At 42.1% G+C, this 23,731-nt stretch overlaps 1 long non-coding RNA gene across 1 annotated transcript; it reads left to right on the forward strand.

Annotated features, from left to right (window-relative positions):
* Positions 1-708: 708 nt before the first annotated feature.
* On the forward strand, positions 709-23,358 carry LOC132401121 (uncharacterized). Its single transcript, XR_009514487.1, has 5 exons — positions 709-1,271; positions 8,699-8,899; positions 13,235-13,337; positions 16,267-16,392; positions 20,415-23,358. It is a non-coding gene; the product is annotated as an uncharacterized LOC132401121 (long non-coding RNA).
* The last annotated feature ends 373 nt before the right edge of the window (positions 23,359-23,731 follow it).

The following is a 23,731-nucleotide window of genomic DNA, read 5'->3' on the forward strand; positions in this document are numbered from 1 at the left end:
GTGCATACTGTGCCTAACTAAACTAATCACTAGTTTAATTAGTTCAGGATAGTACTGTGGGCCAAAGGGCCTGTTGCTGCGTGGCACTGTTCAATCTATATATCAATGTTTACAGAGTCTGGATCAGAAATCTTTACTTCCTTAAGATAATTTGTTTTCATCATATATGGTGGACTAACTCCATCCAGCCTGATTCAGGGGAGCCACATTTTGTAAAACATTAAGTTAAAAGGTGACCAGGTAGCAGTATACTGACTTGTCTAATTAGGATTGTTAAAGTTCTAGCTCATCTAAAATAAGAGATTTAACTGCAGGTATGCCTCAAAGACATCTTGCTGTTACCAAGAAGCATTTTGTAATATATAACTTGAGAATGATTATTAGGAATTACCATGAAAAAGTATTTGATGAATTCTACTTATGTCAAAATACTTTCAGAGATTTATGTACTATCTAGGTGATTGATAGATAATTGCATATTGACTGGAACAATACATATTATCATTTATATTTAGTACATGGCATCAACCAGAATCTTGTGCAGAGAAAGAAGATTTTCCTTCTTACAATGGAAGTGGTTGGTTCCTCATGCATACAATGAAGGAGAAAGTTTATTTTTGAAAGTTAAAGAGCCAATCATTTTCCAAATTAAAACATTACAAATGTGTGTAACGTTTGTAATGTTTTAATTTGGAAAAAGGTTGGCTCTTTAACTTTCAAAAAGTGGTGTGTGTGTGTGTGTGTGTGTGAGAGAGAGAGAAGACTTATTCTGTTTATTCTGATAAATCTATCATCATCCCATATTGCCATTAAAAATTAAAGAAATTCATTCTCCAGATTAATAAATAGAATTTTCACTGAGGAATGAAAATACAAGATTTAGCACAATTACTCGGTCTGGTGCCCTAATGGAACAAGAATTCTAATATTTATTGTTGTAATGCTGCCATTAAAGTAAAGTCCAAACAATGCCTGGACAGATGCTGATATAATTTGCTATTGTTTTTTGAAAAGATCAGCTGTTCGTGTCACATGGACGATATGTTGAAATATCAAAACTTACAGTGGAATGTGTTGTTTGCGTCAACGACCAACACAGTCTGAAGATGTGCTAGGGGTAGCCTGTAAGCATCTCATGTTTCTGGTGCCAACATAGCATGTTTACATCTTACTAACCCGTATGTTTTTTTTTGGAATGCCTGAGGATATTGGAATGCAGAGAGGAAACTTCGCAGTCACGTGGAGAAGGTAGAAACTCCTTACAGGCAGTGGTGAGTCACAGCCAAGTACTCTCATTTCTGTCTCCCAACCACCTTCTTATGTTAGCCAATTGAACCTGGGTTACAGGCACAGTAAAGCATTGCGCTAAATGCCCCTTGCCGCCCAAAGGAAAATAAAGACTAGCCAAGAAGTAAACCTTGCAAACTCCAATTTGCTTCACATCTCACATGCAGAAAATAGAGGAAGTATTGTGATAATAAGGTTGGATAATTGAATAAGGTGGATGATTATAGTGAAGGAAAGCAGGAAATGTTTACGTGTCAGCAGATTCTGAAATGCTATTTTTTGCTAAGATTATATTTATTTGAGATCATGCTGGAAAAATTGCTGCCTCTTGAGTTGAACAATTCATTTAAAAATATTAGTCTCTTATTAACTATAAACTTCATATGCATTATTATTACTTTTCCAGAAAACCCCATTTAATGTAGTAGTAATGATTACTTTCCCCATTGCAGGCTTTTGAGTATGAGAGTACTAACCACAAGTCTTCAAGCCAATGTGGTTGGTAGCTCATCTAGGAGTAGGGAAACTCTGATCTCAAGCCTCCACTACCTTGTGGATATACCCACTCATGAGGAAGGCCTTAGGAGTAAACTATGAAGAAAATTCTAGAGCTGGAGTCCCTAAGGTAACGCTACGTTGGGTCCAAAAATGACTGAAACTCTTGCGGTGCTGCTGATGCCAAACTGTATCTGTCTCTGCCATTCCTTCCGATTCAGCTGCACGGAGAGGGGGAGCCTGATGCATGGGCAACAGCTTACTGTCCGTATCGTACTGCCCTGGTTCGCGTACTGGCTTGTGATATTGACGTAGACAGCTAGGAGGCAACGTCCATGGTTGACCGTGACCAACAGAGGGCCTCAAGTTATTTGTTAAAATTAACCCACCCAATGAGGACTCATGCGACTATGAATGGAGATTAAGATTGGATGGGGTGCAAAGTAGGTGGCTAATCCAATCCGCCATGGGCATGTCCGGTTGAAGGTCAATCTCAGAAGACAGAGTTATTTTGAAGAAGGAAACAAAAATGCCATGCAGTCCCTAATCTGTCCTTACTCTTTCATAAGGAAGTAAATCCTGTCTTTCACAGATCCTTCCAATAACCTTACTCCTACTGATGTCAGGTTCACCTGCCTCTAAATGCTGGTTTGTACTTGTTGCATTTCTTAAACAGTTACTACCCTTCAGTCTTCTAGCACCTCACCTGTGGTTGATGAAGATATAAGAACCTCCACTAGGTCCACAGCAAGCTCCTCTGTAGCTTCCAACAACATCCTAGGATTCTTACCCCCATCCTCTCTAATCACCCTCCCCACACTTAACCCTGCAAGCACCCCAAGTGCTACACCTGCCCATCTCTACTCCCTCACCTCTTTTCAGTGCCCCAAACTGTCCTTCCAAGTGAGGCAATACTTCACCTGTGAATCTCTTTTGGTCACCTATTGTGCCTGGTGTTCCTGATGCAACCTCCTCTACGTTGGCGCGACCCATCGCAAATTGGGGGATCGCTTCATCAAGCACCTCCAAACCACCAAAGGCAGAATTACCATTTTAATTCCAATTCCCATTACCATTCCAACATGTTGGTCCATGGTCTCCTCTTGTGCCACAATGAGGCCACCCTCAGGGTGGGAGAGCAATGCTTTATATTCTATCTGGGTAGCCACCAATCTGATGGCATAAGTATCAATTTCTCCTTCCGGTAAAAAATAATTCCCTCACCCTCCTCTTTTTTTCTATTCCCCACTCTGGCTTTTTACCTCTTCTCACCTGCCTATCACCTCCTCTGGGGCCCCTCCTCTTTCCCTTTCTCTGATGGTCCACTCTCTTCTCCTATCAGATTCCTTCATCTCCAGCACTTTATCTTTCCTACCTTCCTGGCTTCACCTATTACCTTCTATCTATCCTCCTGCTCCTCTCCACATCTTCTTATTCTGGTATCTTCCCCCTTCCTTTCCAGTCCTGAAGAAAGGACTTGGCCTGAAATGTCGACTGTTTATTCATTTCCACAGATGCTACCTGGCCTGCTGGGTTCCTCCAGCATTTTTGTGTGATGCTATGGATTTCCAGCATCTGCAGCATTTCTCATGTTTACGCTAAATCAAGCCCTGGGGTATTATCCACCTCTTCTTTCTTATCCACCTTATTTTCCTTTCCGATTTGTTGCCTGTGGTCTAGATACTCTCTCTGTGCAAACTGTAAAGGGTGAGTCAGATAGATAATCTGTATACAGTGCACCTCCAGCATTAGGACTGCTGCTATGACAGAGGACAAGGTTAGTCCAGGCGGAAACTCATGACAGTCAGGTCACACACAGATTTTACTCATGCACCTCTCTTTTCTCAATTTTGATGAAGAGTCTTTGGCCAGAAATATTAACTTTATTTTTGTTTCCACAGCTGCCGCGTGATCTGCCGAGTCTTACCAGCATTCGCTGCTTTCATTTCCACTTATACACCTTGGCAAGCCCACAATGCTCGCAACCTCCTTACACCCACTTCTAGCTGCTTGTTACTCAAGGAGGGATGTGAGTGCCAGTTTCCCTGAGTAGAGGCTGCTGTCAAATCACTGATGAAGTGAAAGGGGGTATTCTGCCAGATGTTGTTTGTATCAACAGAAATGGATGAAATACACTTAACAAAACTGAGTCCTTTCTGGATACAGTATTTACTAGTGCTTAGTGACCCTGGGCACTTGCAACACATGCACATGATTTATATCTGACATCCTACATGCTAAGACGACAGGAAATGCTTTAAATAATGTTTTAAATTATATGTCTCTTTAATATGGAAGCTTCCTAAACTGCTGAGTCCCATTGTAGCAGAGGCTGTGCTGAAACACAAAGTTAGCAAGATTACTAGTACCAGCTGTTCAATTTATCCAGCCAAACTGGTAACTGACAGAAAGCAGTCTAGGCTATGGTCTTTTAATGGTAAATGGAACATTTATTTATTCATCTGGCTTGGGCCATGGGCATGCAGCTGAATGCTTCACTGTCTTTGAAAGAAGTTATTAAAAATATGGCAAGGATGGGAAAAATGTGTCACTGCTTAGAAAAATTAACATTTTGGTAGTTAAAGTACTTGCTTGACTCATGCAGAGGTGTACTGATGCACAGACGTACTGCATATCAACTTTGTCATTGAGATTAATTGTATTATTTTCATGATAGTGGGATATATATTTAGTGAAAATTTAAAAAATGCAGAAGATGCAAATCTGAAACAAAAGCAGAACATACTGAAAATTTCAGCAGGTTAAGTTGCATCTGCAGGAAGAGAAGTAGTCTTTAAAAGCTTCTTTACTCTTTATTTCAATTCACACAGAAGATTTTAAGCCTGAATCATTAGATCTGCTTGTCTTCCCATTGATATGGCCTGACCTGCTGAGTATTTCCAGCATTTGTTGGACTGGTCTCTTTAGTGAACCTTAAATTGATGGGGAAGGAGAAGGTTTGGTGGGAAAGAGGCCATCTAATGTAAGCTGAAAATTTTGCCCATAAACAGGGAGCTGTTTGGGCATAGGAAGACATTCAGCCATACATTGGTGTCAGGGAGGAGGTCTGGCCCCTGCACATGTAGCATGCAGGCCCGCCAGTGTGTGGACATGCCCTGGTGCTCATCAACCAGATTCCCAGCTAAGAGTAAATAGCCCCAGTGCCTTTTGGTCAGCCTCAGGAGAGACGAAGGCTACAGGGGTAAACCCAAGACTGCAAATCCAGAGTGGAGCCCCTAAGGCGACTGGACATCATTGAACATCCTTCCGGCAGCTCCTGCAGCCAAGCTGGTGCCAAACGTATTGCTTCATAAGCTTTCCTTTGGACTACACTACTGAGATCGAGAGAGGGATCTTGACGACTGGGCATCTCAGGATCTCCATACCTTCCACCCCGGCTTGTGGTGATCATCATTACCCATTGTCCTCCGAGACAGACGGATGCCACCACATTACCCAGCAGAGCCGCCACTTTACTTCCATTTGCCAAGTGTTTCCCACAGTCCGGCCAATTATTTTATCACAACTGCTGACCCAATTCCCTTTAAAATATCCGAGTGACTTTGGTTCCACCACCCTTCCAATTCTGAGTCCTAGATCAATACCATGTTATTTCTTGCCTTTTGCTTTAAAGCTGTGGCTCCACCAGCCCCCACTGCCCCAGTTCTTGAAATATCCACTAATGCAAACTAATATCCCAGTGGCCATCTTCCCTAAAGTAGTAATGGTCTAGTGCAGCGATCTCCCCTCAAATTTCTTTATGCTGGGAAGAACAGTTGCAGCTTCTACAGTTTAGAGGTGGGCCAAAACCCATCATCCCTGCAAGTGTTCTAGTGAATGTCTTCTGCATCCTCTTTGGAATGTGTTCTGAAGTGATCATAATTCAACACGGTGCTGATGTAAGTGAACTAGTATTTTATAAAACAGAGCAGGAAACCTCACCAAACAAGTTACTTCAGAGACGGAAATGAAATGTCTAAATCGGACGTATAATCACTGTAATTTACTAAAGCAAAGAACAAATTAGACAGAAGAGTTGATGTACCAATCAGGCATCATATATATAAAAAGCAAAACAGACAAGGTTGATATATTTCCTATAACACATGGATATATCAAGTCTGTAACTACCCCCAACCCCACTCCACCCCACAGCTGCTACCTAAAATATTTTCTTTGAATAATTTTAAATGTAGGTATTTAAATAATTCGTAGGTGAGCAACTATTTTTTCAACTGGTTTCTGGAACATTTTTGATATTCAGATTGAAACAACAGGTTGAAGTGCAAAACTGTTGCACAAAAATAGGACAGAGTGCACCTTCTTCATCCCACTTTCTCCTCTTGCAGCAACTCAGGAGAGATTTCCACATATGGCTCACATGTGCCATCTATTGAGTATTTAGTGGTACTGACATATCCTTTCGCTTGCACGATTTGTAGAATTTCGGAGAGTAAATCGCAGTACATGCATGACCTCACAGTGTACTAGTAGATAGGTCCCACATGATGAAAAGATGAAGACCCCATCCAACCTGTCAAAATTCAATCCTCCAGAAAGATTTATACAGTTCTTATCTCCTTCCTGACGTCCAACACAATTCCTTGGCTGGGGTGTTATACACAAAAAATGCTGACTCCTCTTAGGTTTGGTTAAAAAAAGACAGCTTTTAGACCTATCAATTAACTTTGGAGAACATTTAGGATGCACTCACACGATTCTATAAACATTTATTAAGTACTTTAATTAACAATCACAACCACCATTCATTCACCTGGTAAGTAAAGCTTACACAATAATCAAAATGCTTGTGCTCTCTGCTCTTTCTCTTGCCAATTTACCAATGTATACACAACATGGTTAAAATACGCACATACGTACTGCAGATGAGTTTTCAAATCATTTGCCCAACTAGTGAAAAGGTTACAGATCTACAATTTGTGACTGGCAATCGTATAATTATTTTTTAAAAATAATAGTTATCTATTAAATAATAACAGTTATGATGAATGACATTTCTCAAGCTTGTTTAGAATGCTCACAGGTGTGGATACTGCTCATATTAAAGCACAGTGAGGAAGTGTATTAGTATGAATTAATTGTTGCATGGAAGGAAGAAAGATGCAATAAATAGATTTTATTCAGGAGGTGGAAGGTTGTAACAACTGGAATGCCCAACAGATCAATTTATGGCTCACAGTTAATAACTATTTATAATAATAATCTGCAGAAGCAAGCAGAATGTAAGGCAGCCAAGTCTGCTGATGACACAAGAAATAGATTGGAGGACATGTTGTGATAATTCCTCTACAATGGAACATAGGCCGGCTGGTGGTATCGTGGCATCCACACTGGACTTTGAGCCGAGTGGTCCTGGGTTCAAATCCGGCCGACTCCTTTCACACTTACCATCCGTGCTGGCGGGAGCATCGAGCTAGCAACTTGGCCTTGTAAAAACAGATGCTAAAAAAAATGGCAGTGTTGCGCAGAGAGTAATGACGACAATGATGGAACGACGCCGGCGATGGAACATAGATAGATTGAGTGAGCGGGCAAAGTCTTGTCATATAGAGATTAATATAGTGAAGTGTGAGGTCATACATTTTTGTGAGAGGAATTAAAAGGCAGATTACTGTCCAAATAGAAATAAAGGGAGGTGGGGGGTAGGGGCTGTTGCATTGATGCTTGTGGCTGCCTGCACAGTGGGGGGAGGGATGCTTTAGGGTTCTAATGTTTTACTGCTGTTTATTGTTTGGGGTTCTTCTGTTTTTCATGGATGTCTGCAAAGAGAAGTATTTCAGGTCATATACTGTGTACATTCTCTGATAATGAACGGAACCATTTGAAGTACAGAAGACTCAAGATGTTCTTGTCCATGAGTCACAAGAATTGGTAGGGAGGTGCAGGAAATAGTTGCAAATCATTTGGAGTTTGGAAATGGGGAGGATTTATTCCAGTTGTATACAGTATTGGTGAGGCCACATCAGGAGTATTGCATGCAGTTATGCTCCTCTTACTTTAGAACAATTAAGGTAGCGTTGGAGGCGAGACAAAAGTGATTGATCAGACTCTTTCTGCGGCGAGATGATTGTCCAATCAGGAGAGTTAAACAGTTGGGTCTATTTTCATTGGAGTTTAGAAGAATAAGAAGTGATCTTAGCCCCTCATTCTTCTAAAATATAAGATCCTAAGGTAGCATTGACAGGGTAGATGTCAAAATATTTTCACCCTGGTGGCCCAGCAGTGGCAAAGACCTCAGTTCAATCTCAATTGTGGTGCTCGCTGTGTGAGTTTATACGCTTTCACTCTGACTGCATTGCTTTCCCACGTGCTCTGGTTTCCTCCCACACCCCGAAGATGACCTTAGGGAGTAGGTGAGCGGTAGATTCGAGGATGGGGTGGAATCCTAATGAGAATATGTTGAGAATAATAAATGGAATTAATGTAGGATTAGTGTAAATGGGTGCTTGATGGTTGGCCAGGGTCACAGTTAGCTGAGAACTCTGTTGCTGTGCTGTGTATCTCTGGGACTCTGAAATGAAAGGGAGAATTTCAAATGAGGGGACATAATTTCAAGGCAAGAGCATTGTCATTTAAAACCATGGTATAGAGTCATTCCTCTATTCCACAGGCTCTGTTTTGTCCCCGAGAATCACAGAGAATCTATAATTAAAAGGATTTAATGTAATGGTTGGTAAATTTTCGATAGACTGGGTATTGAGATCTACATGGGGAGCTGACACAGAGGAAGCCTTGGGTAGATCTGCCATGGTCATACTGAATAGCAGTCGATGGGTCACATGGCCTCTTCCTGCTCCTATTTTCTAATATTCTAAGTCAAGTTGAATTTACTCCTAAGGTATATTAAAACCCTCTTTTTATATTGCCCCCCCCCTCCATCCCTACCCCATGCTAGCTCTTCAATCAAAGAAGGTTTGGTCCACTTAATGGCTTTCTGACTGCATATCTGCAGTGCTGGCCAAGAGACCCTGCTTTTCTTCTACTTCCGTGGTGCAGTAGCCTAGTCAAGAAGCTTATCTCCCTCTACTTGCTACTTCCTCGGACCATCGGATCAGAGGAAAGTCCTTATACCCGTGTCATCACAGTGAGACTCAGTGTAAGTGCACGTCATCTGTTTGGTCCCAATTGGACTACCGTCTGTCCTTTAAATTACAAATCTGGATTGTTTCAAATTAAATCTGATTTCTAATTTTATTATACTGTTAATAATGCAACAGATGCAGTAAATTATTCTGGCACTATTGGTTTATAGATTTAAATGGTAGACTGCCATGAGATTACCACCTTAATGTGAAATTAAAATAACATTACCTTGGTGAGAAGCCTCACCTTAATGACTATCGTACCAGTTTCTTTCTTTAATTCCTTCTCCTGCATTGTGTGTCTTTTCTTCAGTCTTGGAGAGTAAGAAACACTCCCTTAGACTCACAGAATTAATCAATGTTGTGCGCCAACAGAGGCAGCTCACGTCAACCTCCAGTGAAGAGGAATCGTTAAGCATAACTTCCACACAGCCATGGCTGGAACCATTACAATATCCAATGCTGAGCAACCTATCCCGGAAGTGATACCTCCTTAGACTTCTTTTTAAAGCCTTTCTCTGAAGAAATTGCTGTGCAGCGTTAATTGCAACGGTCTTTTAAGAATCTTACTTTGTGATTTAAATATCATATCTTTTGTGTAAATCAAGGCAGTCAGTACTAAAGTACTGAGCACAAAATGGTAGCGCAATATGACCCTGTGCACACTGGGAATCCACACTCTACAATGCAGAGGCTATCTCTAGATATTGGGCAAGAAACAGAGATATTCACCTCCCTGGGACTTGAGATTGCAGAGGCACTGCGTGTGGATTTTAGTGCCAGGTTAAAAACTGAGTGCTGTAGATTTAAAAAGGCCATCAGTGCAGGGTAACTGGGGCTATTCTCTTCAATAACAAGTACTGTTAGTATTGGGAGAGAATGACCTAGCAGAGGACAGCCACAGCAGTCAGGTTACAGTCCGAAGTTTGGCTCTGAGACTCAGAGGGAAAGTGGGGAGAACAGGCAAGCAGTAATGACAGAGGGTTTATTGGTTAGGCGAACGGACAGGAAGTTCTGTGAATGACAACAAGATATCTGGATGGTATTTTGACTCTCAGCTGCCAAGGTCAAGAGCATCTCAGATCAAGTCCGCAGCATTCTTGGCAGGGTGGGGGGCAGACTGGAGAGTTCATCTACTGAGGCTAAATGGGTGGAGGTGAGGAATAAGAAAGGGATCACCAAATTAATTGGATTACAGTTGCCCCAGTAGTCAGCAGGGATTAGAAGCGCAAATTTGCAGAGGGACTGCAGATGGTTGCAAGAAAAATAAGGTTGTGATAGTAGGTCATTTTAACCTTCCACTGGACTGGATAAGATAGAATTTATCAAATGTGTTCAGGAAAGTTTCCACAATCAATATGTAGAAGTCCCAACTAGAGAGAGAACAAAACTGAATCTCCTGTCTGGAACAGGACAGGGCAGTTGACAGAAGTGTGTGCAGGGGAACACTTCGGTTCTAATGATTAGTAATTCCATTAACTTCAAGCTAATTAAGGAAAAGCATAGGTCTGATCCTTGGGTTGAGATTCTAAATTGGAGAAAGACCTATTCTGATGGCATCAGAAAATATCTGGCAGGTGTGGATTGTGGTAGTTTACTTTCTGGAAGAAGGATGCTTGCAATGTAACCAGTCTTCAGAAAAATAAAAGAGTACAGAGTCTGTATTTCCCTGTTAGAATAAAAAGCAAGGTCTACAGGTTTGGAGAACCTTGATATTCAAGGAATATTGAGGCCTGGTTAAGACGAAGAAGGAGGTGCATGGCAGGTATGGGCAACAAGAGACAAATTAGGCACTTGAAAAATGTAAGAAATGCATGAGAAAACTTAAAAAAGGAAATCAGGATAGCAAAAGGCCATGAAGTTGCTCTTGCAGGCAAGGTGAAGGAGAATCCGAAAAGCTTCTACAGATACATTAAATGCAAAAGGACAGCAGGGGACACTTGAATATCAGCATGGTTATCTATGCATGGAATCAAAAGAGATGGATAAAATGGAATCTTAAATGGAATTTTTGCATCTGTATTTACTCGGGGGCCTAGATACAGAATCTATAGAACTGAGGGGAAAAGGTAGTGAGGTCATGGGCTGTATCTGGAGGTCAAAGGACATTACAACGCAGAAACAGACCTTTCAGCCCATTCATTCTGTGCCAAAATATTAATCTGCCGAGTCGCATTGATCTGCACCTGGACCATAGCCCTCCATACCCCTCCCATCCATGTGCCTATCCAAATTTCTCTTAAATGGTGAAAGTGAACCTGCACCCACCACTTGCGCTGGTAGCTCATTCCACACTTCCACCGCCCTTTGAGTGATCTGGAAAATGTGGATTGGGATAGGTTGCTTTCTAGCAAAAGTGTACATGGTAATTGGGAAGTCTTCAGAAGTGAAAGTTTGAGATTACAGAGTTTGTATAGTCATGTCAAAGTAAAAAGTAAAGGTAACAGGTTTAGGGAGCCTTAGTTTTTGAAAAATATTGAGGACCTGGTTAAGAAAAAGGAGGTGCATACAGCTGAGAGGTATGTGAGGAGTACAAGGAATGTAAGAGAACATTTAAGAAGGAAATCAGGAGGGCTAAAAGAAGTAATGTGGTTGCTCTAGCATACAAGGTGAAGGAGAATCCTAAAGGCTTCAGCAAATACTAAAGGCAAAAGGATTGCAAGGGACAAAATTGGTCCTCTGGAAGATCAGAGTTGTAATCTGTGCATGAAGCCAAAAGAGATGGGGAAGGTCTTAAATGGATTTTTTGCATCTGTATTTACTTGGGACACAGAGTCATGTCATGGGAGATGGACACTTGGGAGTGGGGAAATGGGGAGGTGCTTGCTGTCTTGAGGCAAATAAGGGTGGATAAGCCCCCAGGGCCTGACAAGGTGTTCCCTCAGACCCATTGGATCACTGGTGCAAAAATTGCAGGGGTCCTAGCACAGATATTTAAAACATCTTTTGCCACAGGCGAGGTGTCAGAGGATTGGAGGATAGCTAACGTTGTTCCATTGTTTAAGAAAGGCTCTAAGATTAAGCCAGGAAATTATATGCCAGTGAGCCTGGCATCAGTAGATGGAAAGTTATTGGAAGGTTTTCTAAGGGATCGGATATATAAGTATTTGGATAGACAGAGACTGATTAAGGATAGTCAACATGGCTTTGTGTGTGATAAATCATGTCTAGCCAATCTTATAGAGTTTTTTTTTGAGGAAGTTACCAGTGAAGTTGATGAAGGCAAGACAATGGATGTTGTCTACATGGACCTTTTCAAGGCATTTGATAAGGTCCCACATGGGGAGGCTGGTTCAGTCGTTTGGATTCAAGATGAATTCGATTAGACATTTGCTTCACAGAAGAAGCCAGAGAGTGGTTGTAGAGGGTTGCCTTTCTGACTAGAGACCTATGACTAGTAGTGTGCTACAGGGAACAGTGCTGGTTATGTTGTTGTTTGTCATCTATATCAACAATCTGGATGATAATGTGGTAAATTGGATCAGCAAATTTGCAGTTTAGAGGGAGCCACAACACAAGATCAGCATTCTTTGACATAGCAACAGTTGGTCTCATCTTGCTGAGAACTCTGGGACCACAGGGTTGCCATGAACTGGCCATCTTGCATGGTGATTTCACAGATTTTTGACAATGCTGGGTCATTCCTTGTTTCCCTATGTATTTTCAAATTTGTTACCGGTAACTGGTCCACCAATGTGGTGTACTACCCTTGGTCACCAATGAGTGCCAGTCTAGTTGGATTTCTCCCAACCATTCATGTCCGAAAAGTGCTGGCCCTCCACTTTAGAATATATAAAGCTCTAACTGTTGTGTTTGGCCTCCATATATCACACTTATGTCTGTGGGAGACATTTTTTCACCTGTGGAAGCCTTTAACATCACTGAGGTCTTCTTTTATGGTATTTTAGAAAACAGTCTGTTGTGGTCAGCCTCTGGAGTTATGGACAAAGCTGACCCTGTATCCAGCTTGATTTTCAGTTTCATACCAGGCATATCAATTGTGATCCAGATAGTTTTGTAATCTGCTTTAGTTATATAATGCAGTTCTAGGCATGACATCTCGCCTGTGTTGTCTGGTTCTGTTTTACATTTGGTAGCTTTATGTATGTTCTTAGTTTGTGTACCAGATGACTGGAAAATTGCAAATGCTACTCTGCTATTTAAGAAGGGTGGGAGGCAACAGAAATGAAACTACTGTTAGCCTGACATCAGTGGGTGGGAAGTTGTTGGAATCGATTGTTAGGGATGAGATTACGGTGTAACTGGAGGCACATGACAAGATAGGCCAGAGCCAGCATGGTTTCCTGAAAGGAAAATCCTGCCTGACAAACCTACTGCAATTCTTTCAGGAAATTACAAGCAAGGTAGACAAAGGAGATGCAATGGATGTGGCATACTTGGATTTTCAGAAGGTCTTTGACAAGCTGCCGACAAGAGCCCATGGAATTACAGGTAAGTTACTAGCATGGATGGAGCTCTGGCTGATCAGCAGAAAACAGAGAGTGGGAATAAAGGGATCCTATTCTGGCTGGCTGCTGGTTACCAGTGGAGTTCCACAGGTGTCGGTGTTGGAACCACTGCTTTTTACAATGTATGTCAATGTTTTGGAATATGGGATTAATGGAGTTGTGGCTAAATTTGCCAATAATACAAGGATAGGTGGAGGAGCAGGTAGTGCTGAGGAAACAGAGAGCCTGCAGAGAGACTTAGATAGTTTAGGGGAATGTGCAAAGAAGTGGCAAATGAAATGCAATGTTGGAAAGTGTATGGTCATGCACTTTGGTGGCAGAAATAAGTGGGCAGGCTATTATTTACATGGGGAGATAATTCAAAATGCAGAGATTGAAAGGGACTTGTGAGTCCTTGTGGAAGATACCCTAAAGGTTAACCTCCAGGCTGAGTTGGTGGTGAAGAAGGCGAATACAATGTTGGCATTCATTTCTAGTGGTATAGAATATAAATGTGATGTTGAGGCTCTAAGGCACTCGTGAGACCATACTTGGAGTACTGTGTCCAGTTTTGGGCTCCTTATTTTAGGAAGGATATACTGACATTGGAGAGGATTCAAAGAAGATTCACAAGAATGATTCCAGGAATGAAAGGGTTACCATATGAGGAACATCTGGCAGCTCTTGGGCTGTATTCCCTGGAGTTCAGGAAAGTGAGGAGGGAATCTCATAGAAACATTCCAAATGTTAAAAGGCCTGAACAGATTAGATCTGGCCAAGTTATTTCCCATGGCAGGGGAGTCTAGGACAAGAGGGCATGACTTCAGGATTGAAGGACGTCCATTTAGAACAGAGATGCGGAGAGATTACTTTAGTCAGAGGGTGGTAAATCTGTGGAATTTGTTGCCATGAGCAGCTGTGGAGGCCAAATCATTGGGTGTATTTAAGGCAGAAATAGGTTCTAGATTAACCAGGGCATCAAAGGGTATGGGGAGAAGGCAGTGGAGTGGGGATGACTGTGAGAATTGGATCTGCCTATGATTGAATGGCGGAGCAGACTCAGTGGGCTGAATGGCCTACTTCTGCTCCTATATCTTCTGGTCTTATGGATTTTTCACCTGGTTGTGCCTTTTGTCTGCCTTGCACATTCTGTCTGTGTGACCTTGTCTGTGACAATTTCTGTAGACCTTTTCTTTGAACAAATAGTCATTTGCATCATGAGAGGATTTGCCACATTGATAACATTTTAGACTTTTTGTACCGTTCAGGGACATTTAGTGCATTTTACATTCTAACCTCCTTTTCTGTAGTTCTGCTGCATCCTTTGCGACAGCCTCTAACGATATTGCAATGGTCAATGCCCATTTTAAAGTTAGGTCTCTTTCAGATAGTAGCCTCTGACTACACATGCCACATAGAAGCCTGTCCCTTAATGCATCAGAAAGCCCATCTCTAAAGTCACAGTACTGAAAAAGTTTGCACAGTCCTGCAATGTATCAGAAAGGCTTTCATCTTTTGACTGGTTCCTTTTGTAAAATCTAAATCTCTCAGCTATTACCAGTAGTTTGGAGCTCAAGTGATTTTGTAAAGTTGTAACAATTTTATCGAATGTCTTGCTTGTTGACTTTTCAGGAGTTATTAGGTTACATAAGAGACTCCGTTCTTGGGCCATTACGCTAAGAAGTGTAGGGGCTTTCTTTTGCCCCTTCACGTTGTTTACACACAATACAGTTCAACCCTCTCAATATATGACCCCAGCCTTCATTATCACTATCAAATTTGTTAACTTTCTGACTGGAGGAATCGCCACGTTAGTTTCACTTAGTGTCTTTCACGCATTTGTTTGTTGACTACATATTGTTTAAATAAAAGCACGCACACGGGAAATGGCTTTAACTGGTGTATTCACATTGTGTGTGTGTGAGAGAGAGAGAGAGAGAGAGAGAATGCACATATGCAGACAACAGATCATACGTCGTGCTGGGGGTGGGGAGCGGGGATCATTGATTTGAAAGAAATAGCTCCATCCATCTCATTCCTCAGTTCTATCTGTAAAGCCTCACTAGTTGAGCTCTCCAGTCTATTCTGACTGTGACATTTTCCCTGACTAGTAATGCCATCCCTCCCACTCTATCACGTCTAAAACAACCAAACCCTGGAACTTTGAGCTGCCAGTCCTGCCTTTCCTGCAATCAAGTCTCAGTAATGGCTACAATATTGTAGCGGTGTGCTACAAGCAGCGCTAAAATTACGACACGGAGTCGGTAACTGCAGTCGAAGGAAAAACTTTATTCGAAAACTTCAGCCTCACTTTTAAGCCTCTGTCAACCGGCCCCCCATGGCGAAGAGGCTCCAAAGCTCTGTGCTCGCAAACCCCCGTAGGCTATCTAATTGTGAGTCGGTTCGCATACGCTGGGAAATGAGCCGCCACAATATCATAATTCCATGTGGTGATTCATGCCCTGATCTCAACTGCTTTTTCTTGCATTGAAATATATGCAACTCAGAACATTAGTCCTACCACGCTCAACCTTTTGATTCCCGACCTTGAATGTATATTTAACCACATTTTTCTCCACAGCCACTCCACTATCTGTTCAGGCACTCTGGTTTTCATCCCCTGTAACTCTAGTTTAAACCACTTCCCCACCCCTGTGCAGCACTAGCAAACCTTCCCAGTAGGATATTGGTTCCCCTCCAGTTCAGGTGCAAGCTATCCTTTCTGTACAGATCTCACCTCACCTGGAAGAGAGCCCAATGATCCAAAAGTCTGAAGCCCTCCTGTTGCACCAACTCCTTAGCCACATGTTAAACTGCATGATCTTCCAATTCCTGGCCTTACCAGCATGTGGCACAGGTAGCAAACCAGAGATCTCAACCCTGGAGGTCCTATCCTTTACCTTAGCTCCTAACTCATTGAAATCTCTTTGCAGGGCCTCATCACCCCTCCCACTCATGGCAGTGGTATTGACGTGGAACACGATCACTGACTGCTCACTCTCCCATTTAAGAATGCTGTGGACTTGATCCAGGATGTTTCTGACCCTGGCACCCGAGAGGTAACAAACCATCTGAGAATCTCGTTCTTATCCACAGAATCTCCTTTCTCTTCCCATAACCAATGAATCCCCTGTCACTACAGCTCACCCCTTCTCCTCCCCATCCCCTCAGAACCACAGAGCCAGGCTCCATGCCAGAGTCCTGACCATTGTGATTTTCCTTTGCTAGCTCATACCCTCCAACAGTATCCAAAGCGGTATACCTGTTTTTGAGGGTAATGGCCACAAGGGAACTCTGCAATGGCTGCCTATCCCCTTTCCCCCTGCTGACAGTCACCCATTTACCTATTTCCTGCACCTTGTGTGTAACTATCTCCCTGTTTGTCCTGTATATCAGCCACCCAAATTAGCTGGAATTCATTCAGTTCCAGTTTTAACTCCTTAACACAGTCTGTTAAAAGCTGCAGCTGGATGCACTTTTCACAGTTGTAGTTGTCAGGGATACTGGAGGTCTCCCTGTCTTTCCACGTCCTGAAAGAGAAGCATTTCATTTTCCCATTTGGCGTTCCCTTTGCTCTAGGTGTGTAATAAGAAAGAAAGAAAAGAACTTGCAGCCTACACCTCTCCTTGCTGAAACCTCGATGAACCAAAGCCTCAACTCACCACTCCAACACTGGTCCACTCACACAATTGCTGCTCCCACAGTGGTGGCTCGTTTAAATATAACTTCTTTCTGTTGACCCTTGCCAAATGCCTAATTATGTGCAATCCAAAGTCTCCTCGGGAACTGTGGCATGCAAAACGTGCCCTGTCCCTGCTTGCTTATTTGAAACTCTCTCTGCCTCTACAAACTCCAGTGACTCCTCGGGAATGTGGTGAGGTGCTTGCTGCCTTGAGGCGGTTTAGGGTGGATAAATTCCCAGGCCCTGACAAGGTATCCCTTTCGTACTTAGGCTGGAGCAGAAATAGCAGGGGCCCTGGCAGAGGTAGGTAAAATTACTTTAGCCGGGGTGAGGTGTTGGAGCATGAGAGCACAGATAATGTTGCTGTGTTCAAGGAAGGCTTTAAGAATAAGCCAGGAAATTACAGGTTGGAGAACCTAATGTCAGTATTGGGTAAATTACTGGTAGGGGCAGGATATACACATGTTAAGATAGACAGGGCCTGATTAGAGATAATCAACATGGCTTTGTGAATGAAAGGTTGTGCTTAACTATCTTAGAGAGTTTTCCAAAAAGGTTACCAGGAAAGATGATGATGGAAAGGCAATGGACATTATCTAAATGATCATTAGCAAGCCCGTTGACAAGGTCCCACATGAGTGGCTATTCCAGAAGGGACAGTTACTTGGCATTCAAGATGAGATAGTAAATTTAATTCAACATTGGCTTAGCAGGAGAAGCCAGTAGACAGTTGTATTATTGAATCCACAGCACATTCTCTTAAGAGACCCTATTGTATCTGCCTCCACCACCGTGTCTGGCAGTGCATTCCACACACCCACCACTCTCTGTGTGAAAAACTTACCCCTGACATCCCCTCAGTACCTACTTCCAAGCACCTTAAAACTATGCCTCCTCATGTTAGCCATTTCAGCTCTGGGAAAAAGCCTCTGACTAACCACATGATCAATGCCTCTCATCATCTTATACACCTCTATCCGGTCACCTCTCATCCTCCATTGCTCTGAGGAGAAAAGGCCAAGTACACTCAACCTATTCTCATAAGTACACCCTCCAATCCAGGCACCATCCTTGTAAATCTCTTCTGCACTCTTTCTATAGTATCCACATCCTTCCTGTAATGAGGTGACCAGAACTGAACACAGCACTCCAAGTGAGGTCTAACTAAGATCTTGTATAGCTGTAACATTACCTCACAGCTCTTGAACTCAATCCCATGAAGGCCAACACACCATACGCCTTCTTAACAACACTATCAACCTGCGCAGCAGCTTTGAGTGTCCAATGGACATGGACCCCAAGATCTCGCTGATTCTCCACGCTGCCAAGAGTGTTACCATTAATATTATATTCTGTTTTCAAATTTGGCCCACTGAAATGAACTACTTCAGTTACCCGGGTTGAACTTCATCTGCCACTTCTCAGCCCAGTTCTGCATCTAATCGATGTTGCACTGTAAACTCTGACAGCCCTCCACAAACTATAGACAACACTGAAGCCAATGAGTATGAAGCAGAGGTCAGGTTGGAGTCACATCCAGAAGAATGGACACACCACAGGGAGCACTAACCCAGGAAAGCAACATCCATCTTTCAATTCAGTGTTTTTCCAACACCAGATCCTGATTCAGACTTATTTATCACATGTACTTCAGAACGTACAGTGACATGCATCACTTGGGTTAACAAACAACAGAGCCAAGCAAGTGGTGCCATACATTTGGGCACTAACATGCCCTCAATGTTCAGCACAACAACACAACACAGGCAGCAACCACAGAACAAAACAAGACAACAATGTCAGAACAAGCCCCTTTCCCACCCTTCCATTCTCCCAAACCCTCACAAATCCCTTTCAAAACTAAACAATCCTGCTTCCAAGTAATTGAAAACAACAACAAAAAAAAGTTGTGGAACTGACATCTGAAACAAAAGCAGAAGTGCAGGAAGATATAGGCTGGTTAAGTAGCATCTGTGGAGATAGAAACCAGTTAACATTTCCGGTTGGAAATAGAAATGCCCGAAATCTTTTCATGATTTTTCTCTCACAATTCTGTTAATGTTCAGTGAACCGACAAGCAACATGTAGCCTGTCCACACATTCAACATTGACACTCTGGAGTCAAAGTAGTGAGGTAGTTAGTGTTCATGGGTTCAATGTCCATTCAGAAATTAGATGGCAGAGGGGAAGAAGCTGTTCCTGAATTGTTGAGTGTGTATCTTCAGGCCTCTGTTCCTCCTTCCTGATGTAGCCATGAGAAGAGTCTTGGGTGATGGGGAACCTTAATGATGGATGCCACCTTTCTGAGGCACCACTACTTAAAGATGTCTTGGATACTACAGAGGTTATTGCCCATGATGGAGCTGACTGAGTTTACAACTCTCTGCAGCTTATTTTCATCCTGTGCAGTGGCCCCTCTCCCCCCACCCCAATACCAGTCAATGATGCAGCCAGTTAGAATGCTCTCCACGGTCCATCTGCAGAAATCTGCAAGTGTCCGTGGTGACATACCAAATTTAATCAATATTTGATTGTAACTATCACAATTCTGCCAATTCATAAACACTCTTTAAGTACTTCTAGCTGTTTCAACAACATTCATTATTTTCTCCCAAGAGATCGGCATTGTGAGTTAACTAATGCCAATGACTGCTTAGAAACAGCAAGGTCTCCATACCTCTCTCTCCCTGACGTCATCTTTCCCTGCTTACACTTGATAAGCAAATTCCTTTCCACCTTCCAAACTTTACTTTTCACATCCGCAATTCATTGACTTTGTATTTCATAAAAACCAACGCATATTACAAATAAAACTTTAGCCAAGGGATTTTGTGAGATAAATGTTGAACATTTTGAATTGTATCTACTCTGAGATAGACCTATAACTGCCAGTCCTTCACCTTCCGCCGTTTAAAATGCTCTCATTCGATGGATCCCAAATTTCAGAATAATCCAATACAGTATCTCAGACTGAAGTAAGACTGCAGAAATCAGGAATAAAGAACAGAAAATGTTGTAAACACTCAACAGGTCAGGTTCCTTCCTTCCTTCCTTCCTCCCTCCCTCCCTTCTTTCTTTCCTTCCATCCCTTGATCAACATCGCTCAGCAATCCCCCAATTTAATCCTAGCTTAATGATGCGACAATTTACAATAAGTAATAAACCTTCCACATTGTTGGACCGTGGGAGGAAACTAGAGCACCCAGAGGAAACCCATGTGGTCATGGGGAGAACGTACAAACTCCTTACAGGTAGGCCATGGGAATTGAACCTGGGTCGCCTGTATTGTAAAGCATTGTGCTAACCACTACACTACCACAGGAAAGAAGAACAGAGTTAACACCTTAGATACAAGATCCTTCTGATGAAACATGTACTCTTGTTTTTCTCTCTCGACAGACACTGCACATTTAGGGAGCTGATCAGACCACAGCAGGCAGAGAGGGCAGGAATCCCCTGCCTCCTTCTCCCTCCCCACCAACAGAATTCTCCTCCAGGATATTGATGAGGACAATTGTTCCTCACCTGGACCACCACAAGTGGCTCAATTGTACAAATGACAAGCAGAATGGGATAGCAATAGTGATCAGGATTTCTATATTTCACAGGTGATCCTCTGGTTGCAGAGGTGATATTTTATATGCTGTTTGCATTGTAAACACATGCTGGTATTTACATATTTATGCAAATTTTATTCCATATCCATACTTTAATAATAAATAAACTTATGTGTACATAATTCTACTTTTTTATAATTGTTGAATTTTTTTTTGCATGGAGATCTGAGACTAGTGATTTGCCATAGCGATCAGAGTTGTGTCCATTGTTGTTGTCATCTATATTAATTTATTTATGATATATTGATGATAATGTGGTAAACTGAATAAGAAAATTTGCAGATGACAAGTGGATAATGAGGAAGGCTATCAAAGCTGGTAAAATGGGCTGAAATATGGCAGACGGAATTTAATGTAGACGTGTGAGCTGTTGCACTTTGGAAGGACAATCCAGGGCAGGACTTACACAGAGAATGGTAGGGCAACAAAGGGATCTAGGAATACAGATCCCTGATTCCTTGAAAGTGGTGTCACAGGTAGATGGGTTTTTAAAGAGAGCTTTTGCCATACAGGCCTTCACAAATCTGAGTGCCGAGTACAAGAGTTGGGATGTTATCTTGTATAAGATATTGGTGAGGCCTAATTTGGAGGACCTATGCAGCTCCAGTCACCTACCTACAGGAAAGATATCAACAAGATTGAAAGAGTGCAGAGAAAATTTACAAGGATTTTGCTAGGACTTGAGGACGTGAGATAGAGGGAAAGGTTGAATAGGTTAGGATTAATTCCCTGGAGCATAGGAGAATAATGAGAAATTTGGTAGAAGTGTACACAATTAGGAGAGGTATAGATAAGGTAAATGCAAGCAGGCTTCTTCCACTGAGAGATTAGAACTAGAGGTGAAATGTTTTAGGAGAACCTGAGGGGAAGTTTCTTCACTCATATGGTGTGAGTGCAAAGAGCTGCCAGTGTAAGTGGTACGTGCGGGTTTGACTGCAGCATTTAAGGGAGGTTTGGATAAGTACATGAATGGGAGGGGTATGGAGTGTTATGGTCCAGATGTGAACTAAGCAGAATTAGTTTGGCGTGGAATTGACGGGCTGAAGGACCTGTTTCTGTGCCGAAGGGCTCAATGACTCTCTGTTTTTATCATCCAGTGACACTGTGAACGATGAAAATTCCCAAATAAACTCCCAGACATGCATTCAAATTGCATTTACCAGCAGGGGCAACAGGTTCATGGAGAGTGAACCTGGAAATTTACTGAGCATGAGGAGTTACATCCATATTCAAAGCTATTATTTTAGAACCATAATAAATTAAAAACAGGGCAACTTTCATCATCTTTTACATATCTTATTGAAACCACACATTAGCTAGTTTTGTCATGCAGTAAATACTGACACTTGAGTCATAGTGCCTGAAAATTCACTGTGTAAGTCCTACCCTAGTTTATCCATCCAAAGTGCAATTTGTCTGCGTTAAATTCCATCTGTCATTTATCAACTCATTTTTTCAGCTGGTCCAGATCCCAATGCACTGTTGTTAGCCTTCCTCACTGTCCAGTATGCCATCAACCTTGGTGTCAACTTCAAATTTCCTGATCTAACTTACCACATTATCATCTAGGTCGTTGATATAGATGATAAACAACAATGGACCCAGCACTGATCACTGTGGCATACCACTAGTCACTGGTCTCCAGTAAAAAGAGACAACCATATACTACCACTGTCTGACTTCTCTTGCTAAGCCAATGTTGAATCCAATTTACTACCACATCCTGAACCTCCTTTTCCAACATTCCATGCGGGACCTTGTCAAAGGTCTTGCTAAAGTCAATGTAGACAACATCTACTGCCTTTCCTTCATCAACATTCCACGTAACCTCCTCAAAAATACTGTAAGATCGGTTAGACATGATCTAACATGCACAAAGCTATGTTGACTATCCCTATACACGAGGAAATCTGCAGATGCTGGAAATTCAAGCAACACACACAAAATGCTGGTGGAATGCAGCAGGCCAGGCAGCATCTATAGGGAGAAGCACAGTCGACGTTTCGGGCTGAGACCCTTCGTCACATTGCTTGACTATCCCTAATCTGGTCTTGTCTATCTAGATCCTGTCTATTCCAGATCAGTCCCTATCTACCCAAATACTTATATATCCCCTGGTCTGTTAGGATAACCTTTCAATAATTTTCCCACGACTGGTCTATAATTTCCCACTTATTCTTACAGCCTTTCTTAAGCAAAGGAAAGTAACGCCAATCAGGAGTATTAGGGTGAGACTGGAGACCTAATGGACTGGGTGGATTGTAGAAATAATAGAGGTCAGAGGCCTATGAACTCTACCTTAATTACACCAAGTGACCTGGCCTTCTCAGACTTCCATGACAACAAATTCCAGATTCATTATCCTCTTGCTGAAAAAATTCCTCCACATCTCAGTTTTAAAGAAACATCCCTTTATTCTCGCACTGTGCCCTCATGAATGGAAACATCCTCTTTGCTTCCACTCTATCTAGGCCTTTCAATATTTGGTAGGTTTCAGTTAGATCCCTTTCAGCCTTCCAAACATCATGGAGTACAGGCCCAAAGAACATCAAACACACCTCATACATGACATTTAGCCTTGCAGTCCTATGGATCTCCTCTGGATCTTCTCCAGGTACAGCACATTTTTCCTTAGATATGAGGACAGAAGCTACTCACAATATTCCAAGTGATGTGCATTGGATGTTTGATGCTTTCTTTGAAAGGGTCTAATAGTGGTTCTTTGTTTTGTGGCTGTCTGTGGGAAACCAAATCTTACAGTTGTATACTGCATACATACTTGATAATAAATGTACTTTGCATTTTGAAGCATCCTTACTACCTTGCACATTATTTTGCAATGTCTTGAACTGTGGATTGGATCAAATTTAGGACCTCAATTTTACATTAAGTACAAGATCCAGAATGATATTAAAACAACACATGCTGTTGTCTTTCATCTGAAGCTTTAAAGAAAAGGGTATTCAAAATCCTGCAGCTTAAATTTCAAGAGCGTAATGTTCTGGTAATTACTTCAAAGAAAGAATTAAGCAATCAGTCTTCTCATTGTGTTTGGGTTATTTTTAGGGTAGGATTGTTTCAACCATTTCTAACACAGTC

This window comes from Hypanus sabinus, chromosome 10 (assembly GCF_030144855.1).
Source record: "Hypanus sabinus isolate sHypSab1 chromosome 10, sHypSab1.hap1, whole genome shotgun sequence".
NCBI lineage: Eukaryota > Metazoa > Chordata > Chondrichthyes > Myliobatiformes > Dasyatidae > Hypanus > Hypanus sabinus.